At 47.2% G+C, this 9244-nt stretch overlaps 1 pseudogene; it reads right to left on the bottom strand.

Moving 5' to 3' along the window:
* Window positions 1-8217: 8217 nt before the first annotated feature.
* LOC131767883 (peroxiredoxin-2 pseudogene) lies at window positions 8218-8851 on the bottom strand (annotated as a pseudogene).
* Window positions 8852-9244: the final 393 nt, after the last annotated feature.

Below are 9244 nucleotides of genomic sequence, written 5' to 3'. Positions count from 1 at the left end.
GAGCAAGACTGGCTCAGACCTCCTGCGTTGGCTCCACTGGGGCCTCACAGCTTCCGTCTGGTGGGGATATACTGAGCGCAGGCCCGCAGCTCACATCCCAGTCGAGGGAGCCCTCACCCGGGACTGGTGGGGCTGTGCACATGTGTGTATGCGTGCGTGTGTATGTGTGCTAGGAGCAGGCTCGTGGGATGGGGAGGGTGGGAAAGGCTCGAAATTCAACCCCCAGAGAGGAGTTTTAACTCAAGAGAGTCCCAACTGAAGACTTCTAGTACAAAACTAGAGACAAATGCATCCTTTATCAAAAGGTGTTACCAAGAAACATGTCAACTACTTGTATACTTTTCATTCAAACTTAAGTTAAGTCACAGTTAACAGGCCCTTCTGGACTGTTAGCCGGAACAGAATTGTCTAGAGCTCCACGGGAAATATTCCACGTGCTGTCACTGGCTTTGACAGGCCTGGTTCTACTGATGTTACCATGTCCTGTGTGTCCCTCTGAACTTTTTCTAGTCCATGTTTATACTGTCTCTGCACACCCCATCTGCATCCAGTATTTGAACAACCCCTCCTGTCTCTTTCTTCCAAACAGAAAAGAGGGAGGTACCACCAGTGTCCTCTGACGGAGTGTCACAGAATCACGGCTGTGACAGCTTAATAGCCGCACTCCATGACAGAGCCAAAGTTGTCCCTGCTTTGCTAAATGACAGGTCAGGAGGGGCACAAAAGATGACTTTCTCTCAACCTCCTGCTGTCCTGTACTTTAATGCATTTTCAGTCAGATTACTCAGAATTATTAACATTTTATAGCGTATTGGAAAAGTGATGTCAGGTCATTTTCTTTTTTCTTTCCTTTTTTTTTTTTTAAAAAAAATATTTATTTATTTATTTAGGCTGTGCCAGATCTTAGCGGCAGCACGTGGGACCTTTTAGTTGCGGCATGCGGGCTTCTTGGTTGCAGCTTGTGAACTCTTAGTTGTGGCATGCATGCGGAATCTAGTTCCCCGACCAGGGATCGAACCCGGGCCCCATAAATTGGGAGCGTGGCGTCTTACCCACTGCACGCCAGGGAAGTCCTGATGCCAGGTCATTTGCTAAAGCCTGAGTCTTCCTGCACTTTATCCCCAGCTCAGCTTTTGAGCTGGTAGCATAAAACCCTCTTCGTTTTCCCATTTGAGAAGAGAAGTAAATGAAATGGGCCTTCAAGGTGCTTTCAAGAAGACATGATTTTTAAAGTCACGTTGACGATTTAGAAATGAGCACAATTGCTTTTTCTATCCCTCATTTGGTTAATAGAGAAAAGGGTTTCTCAAGCTAAGATGAGAACTTCTGGAAGAGCCACGAGCTCTATGGCTCTGGATGTCTCCCAGCTGGTTTTAACAGGCAACTCAGGTCTGGCGGGGGGATGGATGGCTAAGTGGCAGCTTAATTGGAACGTGGGGTTCCAATTCCAGCTCCACCACATATGTGTGACCTTGGTCAATACCCTAACATCCTTCCAGATCACAATGATAAACAACATCGTTACGTTATCAGTGGGGATAACGAGAGTAGCTACCTCATAGGATTACTATAAGGGTTAAATGAGCCCATCCATTGGGTTATTATTCTGGTGAATAGTAATTGTAGGGCAGAGAAAAGAGATTCATTAATCACTGAGAAATTGGGAGGATGAACAGTTTAATGAAATTCAAAAGCTATTGGAAGAGGGCAATACCTTGGTAGAATTAACATCACATTTTATTTTTATTTTACAAAATCCCTTTGGGGTTCTTGTACATGGAGGGGTGTCTCACTATCTCTGCTACCCCTGTCACTTTAGGCTAGACCATGGCAGCTTCTCCAAGGACTGTATTTTGTCATTTTAAAATTGGTTAGATGGGGTAACTCTCACCATATTTAAAACCAACCTGAGTCATTTTCGAGCTCTTGGATTACACTTTATTTTCAAAAGCTTGGGGGAAGTTCTTATCCAAAATGTCCTGGTGAATTCTAGAATTACAGAAATTTCTTCCCAAAGTACATCCGAAGAACCAATTATACAAACTGTCAGTTATAAGATGAATAAGGTCTGAGGACCTAATGTATAACATAGTGACTGTAATTGATAACACTATATCATATGATTGAAATTTGCCAAGAGAGTAGAACTAAAATGTTCTCACGCACACAAAAAAGGTAACTATGTGAGGTGGTGAACGTGGTAATTAACTCCACAGGGGAAATCTTTCCACAGTGAATATATATGGGAAATCATCATGTTGTACACTTTAAATATCTTACAATTTTGTTTGTCAATTATACCTCAATAAACCTGGACGGATAGAGAGATAGATAGATAAATAAATAAATAAAGCAAGCAAGTAAGTGAGTGACAAATGGTTCCACCTCCTCTCAAATAGAGAAAGGTCTTTTTTGGCCAAGAGGAGGGAATTTCTTTTCCTCACTTCTCTCCCCAACTCTCAATGCAACCCCAAATCAAGATTATTTAAATTCTCAAACTTACTTAACAGAGAGGTCTCCCAATGCTATAACCAGCCACGCTTCCGTGTGGAAACACAGCCAACACTTTCTGTTCACCCATTATTGAGCTTCTTTCTCCTCAATTCCTTCAAAAGATGAGAATTAGGTGGGGAAGCAATGTATCCGTCTGTGAGTTCTCCTGTGTCCAAGTTCAGTAGAGGGATGGAAATCTAAGGCTTCTTCCCCATGGGGCAAAGATGTGAATGTCTCATTGAAGGAGGCCTCCAGCCCAGAGGAGCCAGAGGCTGGTGCTGACATGTTTTCCTGGCCCCGGGATTGGGCTGTGACCTCCAGGGCCAGTGCTTCTTGCCTGCATCACCACCATACAGGCTCCAGGGAGTGGGCCTGGCCCTGGGGCCATGGGCCTTGCTGTAATGGCCCTTCCTCCCCCTCCTCCCCCTCTTCCTCCCCCCTCACCTGGGCTGCCTCCTATTTCCCCAGTGTGGCTCCTTCCCAGTGGGGACCTTTCTCTCCACCCTCAATGCAGAAGGAACCACACCAGCCTAGTGGTGAGGGTGAACTCAGGACAGGCTTTTCCCCATAATTCTGAATTTCCTAGGTTTTGTCAGTGTAAACCAGACTCTTAATGCTATTTTAATGTAGTTGTTTTGTGTGTGAATAATATGTTCTTTTTGCCAAACCTCAAGCCCTGGAACTAAGATCTCATAAAAATGCCTAGAGTCCAAAGCTAATAGCTGTTATTCAGCTGTTATGGGGTAAGGCCGAAAAAGTTTCAGATTGATGTTATTCTCACCAAGGCAGCAGTGATACGAAACTACTGAGAGGGCCCCAGGGCTCCAGATGCCCGGGGTGTAAGAAGCGCCGTGTCCCATCTGGATGTCCCAGTCGCTTTGCCTCCACAGCCCCTGTAACAGCTTCCGCCTTCATGATCCTCAGCTCAGTGAATAGCCTCACCTCCCACCCAAGCTGAAAATCGTCACCTTTGACACCTGCCCCCAACCTCTGCCACCTACCATACACATCTGATCATCGCCAACATTCATTCAACAAGCATTTATTAAGGGCCTGTTGCATGCCTGGCGCTCTGCTGGGTGTGATGATGAAGTGGTGCCTGCTTGTAGGATAGAGGGGAGGGTCATGGTTAAGAGTGTAGACTCTGAAGCCAGAGGTCACGGGCTACCGCTGCCACCATTAGCTCTGTGACCTTTGACAAGGTCTTTTTGTCTCCCTATGTAAAATGGGGATAATAACAGCATCTGCTTCGTGGTTACCTCTTGACACCTCCATGAATTATAATTTCTAATGCACTCAGTGCCTGGCACATGGTAAATACCATGTGAGTATTTGAAAAATAAAATGCTAGAAGAGAGATTGGTATCAAGCCTTCACACAAACAAGTGAAGTGGCAGGTGGGAGAGGGTGGAGGCCCTGTAAGATCCCAGGAGCCTGGGCTGGGATGTGAAGGACGAGTGGGCATCAAAACCTCCATCTCCTGCCACTGTCCTCGTTCAAGCTACAGTCACCTCTCTCCTGGACCGCAGAAATGTCCCTCTAAGTGGTCTTCTTTCCTGTTCCCCTCCTCGCCAGACAGCAGCCAGTGGGGTGTTTCTAAATCTGAATGAAGTCTGATTGTGTCATTTCCTAAATGGCATTCTTCACTGGCTCCCAAGTTCCCTCAGGTCTATATGCAAGTATCTTCAAGGGGCTTACAAGGCCCCGCATCATTTTCCTTCCAGCACTGTCTTGGTCCTCCTTTTCCTTGTCTCGTTAACCCCCAGGAAACATCCTCACACGCTATACTTCAACCCTGCGGAATTTCTTTTAGTTCTCTCTGTAGGCCACAATCCTTCTCCCCTCTGGACCTCGGCTCTTTTAGTCACATCCACCTGGCATATCTTTCTGCTCTGCCCCACCTTTCCCTGGTGAGCTTCTATCATCCTCCAGACCTCAGCCTCAGCCTCACCTCCTCAGGGGCTGCCTTTCCCAGGCTCCTAAGCTAGGTTGGAGCTCCTCCTGTGATTTCCCATGGCCCCTCCTAGGGCCCTATTGCACCATTGATCACTTTATCTATTGATCACTTTATTGTGTAATTTTCCCCTGTATTCCTGTCAAGCTATGGGAGGGTAGAAACTGCCTTTTGTTCAAGTGTATCCCCTGAATTCAGCACAGTGCCGGGCACATGGTAGGCTCACAATGCATGTTATAGGTTGAATTTATGTCCTCCTCCAAATTCATATGTTGATGTTCTCACAACGTGACCTCCAGTAGCTCAGAATGTGATCTTACTTGGAGATGGTATTGTTGCAGATGTAATTAGTTAAAATGATTGGTGTTAAAATATTGGAGAAGGGTGAGCCCCTAATCCAATCTGACTGGTGTACTTAAAAAAAAAAAAAAATGTGAAGAAAAAGAAGCACATAGAGGGAAAACAATGTGAAGATAATCCAGGGAGAAGACATTCATCTACAAGTCAAGGAAGGTGGCCTGGAGCCGATCCCTCCCTCACAGCCCTTGGAAGGAACCACTCCTGCAGAAACCTCGATCCGGCTTCTAGCCTTCAGAACTGCGAGACAATAAATGCCTTACCGAAGCCACCCAGTGTGCGGTATTGTGTTCTGGCAACCCTAGAAAATGAAGGCAACATATTTCTTCACAGACTGGGTTTCCAGCTCCTTTAACAATTCCAGTAAAGACTTCGCATGGGCACAGATATCCCCTAAACAGCTCCGTGTTCCACAAATAGATGGATTCACAAGAATGGCAGGACCAGGTGGCTGTCAGTCATCACAGCACACAGCCAATTTCAGCGTCGAACGACCCCCTCTCCCTGGGTATTCCAAGATCTTCACCCGAGTGGGCAGAGGAGGTGCCCCACTTGGTAAACTCCCACAGTGGGGGGGCATGTGAGCTGATGGGCAGGCAGGTGCTTGTTTTCCTTTCCAGCCAGGAGAAGCAGCTGAGAAGGAACCAGGCAGAGCAAAGCACAGGGAAGCAGAGAAATAAGAGTAGGCATGTGGAGCCTGAGCCACGCTCGTTCTGGACTGCAGAGCCATGCCACTGTCAGCGCAAAGCTGTGCATAAGCCAAAATGTCAGGGAGGAATTTTTCCCCCTTTATAAAGAAAGTTCTCCTTCTCCATTTGATTGCAGCCTCTAATAAGCAATTCTTTCAAATTTCCTCTGACTTAAGAAGTTCAGAGTATGTTGAGCTAAAGAAACACCAGGATCATAATTACGGTTATTATGGGGAGTTGTTGTATGCCCATCACCACAGCATCTGGCTGTAATCACATGCTTAATGGAATGCAAGATGATCCACTGCTCATAATGGGTACTTTCTGAGCCAGGCAGCCACCAAGCACCCACCCTCCCACTTGGAGGCCCAACAGAACAGATGTTTGTGGAAAGAGAGGATGCTTGTGCCTGTTTGGAGGGCCAGTGACCTCAGGGCAGTGCTCAGGGAGAGTCACTCCATAACAAGTTCTTGGAACTCGTACGGTTCTGACCAGCCAGCAAGGGCAAGAAGCAGGCTCTTCCCTAACTCTGGGTAGCAAGAAGGGGTTGGGGGGGGATCGTGATGCTCACCTCTGATCACAATGAGTCTTACAGATGGTGAAGTGTGAGTATGGGATGTAGACCCATAATTGCTCCTGGTAACCCCAAGCTCCTGTCCCGATTCCTTATCAACCGGGATGCCCCAACACACTGAAAAGGCAGAATGACAATCCCTCTAGTCAAACAATTCCTGAGGTATAACTGTCTTAGTCTGCCCTGGCTGCCATAAAAAAACAACAACAGCACTCATTTCTCAGGGTTCTGGAGGTTGGGAAGTCTGAGATCAAGGTGCTGGCAGATTCATTTCTTGATAAGTGCTTTCTTTCTGGCTTGCAAATGGCCACCTTTGCCTTCTCGCTATATCATCACATGGAGGAGAGAGGAGGCTCTGGTGAGTCTTCTTATAAGGGCACTAATCCCATCATTGGGGCTCCACCCTCATGACTTCATCTAAACCTCATTACCTTCCAAATGCCCCACCTCCTAATCTCCTAATGCCAGCACATTAGGGGTTAGGGCTTCAGCATATGAATTTTGGGGGGGACAAATGTTCTGTCTGTGACAATAATTACACTTGCTCTCTCTTCTCCCTTTCTCTCTCTCTCTTGTTTGTGTGTGTGTGTGTGCGTGTGTGTGTGTGTGTGTACCCCCCATTTCTTCCTTCACACCTCAATTTTGAGAGCCAAGAAACCAAAAGTCATATGTCCCTGATCTGGCCTCAACCCTACAGATATGGCCCCTGACCGCTTTTGGTTTCACCCTGACCCCTTTTGGTCTCACCATGCCCCAGGCTACCAGATGCCTCGTGCTGGCTTTACCAGGTTTGACTACAGTGGAGTATTAGCTCATGTCTATAGGAGTCCCTTTAGACTGGTGCTATTAGAAACCCCCAGGCCACTTGATTGTACTCTGCCACACATTCTGGGTCTATTTTATTAACTTCCCCAAACATAAAACCTTATGGTCATCTAGGCTCTCTGGTATCATCATGCTTGATCTCTATGCTTCTTCTTTTTTATTGTAGTTTTCTGTGGCTGTCTTGCCTCTGTGGTTCCAATGCAATGCAAATAAACTTTCCTGTATCCTTAACCAATTCCATATCCAAGAATCTTCTGCATGCCCTAACAGGCATCTCAGATTCAAAACTGCCAACGATGAACTTCTAGTATCCTTTTGCCCACCCTATCTCTGTAAAGAAATGTCTCTGCCATTGATTAGTTCAGTTGGTGATACCACCACCCATCCAGATGACTATCCTTCTCTCTCACCCTACATCTTACCTAAAAAATCCTACAGTGTTTACTCTCAAAATACTGCATATGTCAGACCGGAAGGCACGAGCATTTAAAATAGAGCCCCCTGGATTTTCAACTGGGTGATAATCTTCTCTCAGACTCAACCATTTTTGAGAGGGGCAAATTTAATCGACAGTCAAATGTCTATATTTAAATTATTAATTTAGCTACCCGTGTATATTTAAAATAGCACTTAAGCTATAGAGATATTAATTAGAAATTAACATCCTCACTCATGTTTCCTGAAAGAGTTTTATTCAAACTCCTTACATGCAATTTTGACACCAGGGTTTCTTTCCTCACTGGAGTGTAGAATTAAGATGGTTTTCTACAGCAAATCATGGTCAATTCTGTGTTGTTTGAGACACAGCATTTTTAGAATCCAAATGTGATTCTGTCTCTGGAAACAGTTCCTAAAGTCACAAGAACCCATCAAACAGCTGGGTTTTTTTCAACTGTGTATTGTAATCCTTACTATGTGATCACTTAATATATGCATTTAAAAGTAATCTTTCAAACGCTTGTTTATAACACCATGCAACACTTGTATTGTGAGGTCATAATCCCAGGAAAAATTACTGCAGTTCTATTAATTGCCTTTGCCTTTTTTTTTTTTTTTTTTTTAACATCTGTCCCTAATACTTTATTAGTCACCTCTAGGCCTGTTCTCAGCTATGTGGGCTCCAAGGAGGGGGTCACCATTCACCAGCTCTCAGCTGGTAGCTTGAGAAGGCCTTGGCCTAGCCCTCTGGGGTCATGGACTGTAGAGTCTGAAGGGGCCTTTCCTGGGTCAGTATGGGGCACCCAGGTAGGACTACAGATGGGGGCCAAGAGCCCAAGCTTGCCACTCCTCTGCGAGCCTAGTTGTGTTTGGAGAAATATTTCTTGCTGTCATCCACGCTGGGCTTGATTGTGTCACTCACTGCCTGGCATCCAGCCAGCGGGACAGACTTCCCCGTGCTCATCTGTGTACTGGAAGGCCTGGACCAGCCGCAGAGCCTCATCCACGGAGCGCCCCACAGGCAAATCATTGATGGTGATCTGGCGAAGGACACCCTTGCCATCGATGATAAAGAGGCCCCTGTAGGCGATGCCCTCATCTTCCTTCAGCACGCCATAATCACGGGACAAGCTTCTGGTTACATCAGCCAGCAGAGGGATGTTCAAGGGGCCCAAGCCTCCCTCCTTCCGGGGGGTGTTGATCCAAGCCAGGTGGGTGAACTGAGAGTCGACAGAGACGCCCAGCACATCGCAGTCCAGCTTGTGAAACTCCTCGGCACGCTCACTGAAAGCGATGATCTCCGTGGGGCCCACAAAGGTAAAGTCCAGCGGGTAGAAAAAGAGGACCAAGTATTTTCCTTTGTAGTCTGAAAGCTTCACCTCCTTGAAGGCTCCATCCGCCACGGCGGTGGCCTGGAATTCCGGGGCGGGCTTTCCGATGTGCGCGTTGCCGGAGGTCATGACTGCGTGGGAAAGGGCGGGGCGCACGGACTCGCAGACGCACAGACTCGCTTTCGCAGGGAGAAGTCGCCTTTGCCTTTTTTTTGACTGAATCAGTCAGGCGGCCTCTCTAACACCCCAAACCAGCACTGATTCCAGCCATTTCAGGCCAGTGTGCCTTCTCCAAACATAGGGCAACCATATGCCCAGTTGGCCGGGGGCAGTCCTGCTTTAGCATGTTGTCCCTGTGTAGTTATCAATAGGACCGTCTCAAAAGTGTCCCAGTTAGGGCTTCCCTGGTGGCGCAGTGGTTGAGAATCCGCCTGCCGATGCAGGAGACACGGGTTCGTGCCCTGGTCCGGGAAGATCCCACATGACGCGGAGCGGGTGGGCCCGTGAGCCATGGCCGCTGCGCCTGCGCGTCCGGAGCCTGTGCTCCACAACGGGAGAAGCCACAACGGTGAGAGGCCCGCGT

This window comes from Kogia breviceps, chromosome 13 (assembly GCF_026419965.1).
Source record: "Kogia breviceps isolate mKogBre1 chromosome 13, mKogBre1 haplotype 1, whole genome shotgun sequence".
Lineage (NCBI taxonomy): Eukaryota > Metazoa > Chordata > Mammalia > Artiodactyla > Physeteridae > Kogia > Kogia breviceps.
The sequence above is the reverse complement of the archived record's forward strand: the minus strand, read 5'-3'. Positions and strand labels throughout refer to the sequence as shown.